This window comes from Austrofundulus limnaeus, unplaced genomic scaffold (genome assembly GCF_001266775.1).
Source record: "Austrofundulus limnaeus strain Quisiro unplaced genomic scaffold, Austrofundulus_limnaeus-1.0 Scaffold642, whole genome shotgun sequence".
Taxonomy (NCBI): domain Eukaryota; kingdom Metazoa; phylum Chordata; class Actinopteri; order Cyprinodontiformes; family Rivulidae; genus Austrofundulus; species Austrofundulus limnaeus.
Genome location: NW_013953044.1, coordinates 296,857 through 297,438, shown reverse-complemented (window position 1 = coordinate 297,438; position 582 = coordinate 296,857).

Here is a 582-nt window from a genome sequence, read left to right as displayed (position 1 = left end):
TACACACCTATATATACATACTCATCTGCACATTTATCTAAATAATACACACCTCTTTACACACCTATATATACATACTCATCTATCTGCACATTTATCTAAATTATACACTTTACACACCTATATATAGTCACACACACACATGCACAAACCTGTACGTTGAGATCGTCCACAAGACTTTACTACCCAGCCAGGTTCATCCCCTTTGTTCATACTTATACTTTTGAATAATAACCATTTTGAGTTCTTTCATAAAATACCTCATGCTTGTGCTTTGCTTCAGTTTTTTTAGCGAGTTTATTCCAGATCTTCACACCAATGACAATGATGGTTTCTTTCTTTTAATGAAACATTTCATCTCTCAGAAAACATGTAACAAAACATGTCAGAAAATGTGAAAACATGCCACATAACATGTCAGTCATCTCAAATCCAGCTAGAAGGGAACAAATATATTTTCAGGGATATCTGAGTGAATCATGACAGCATTAGAATTACACCAAACTGATTTAAAAAAAACATTTGTGATTTGCTCAAGGACGGAATCCATAAAACGTCACATTTCATATAACTGTAATCATG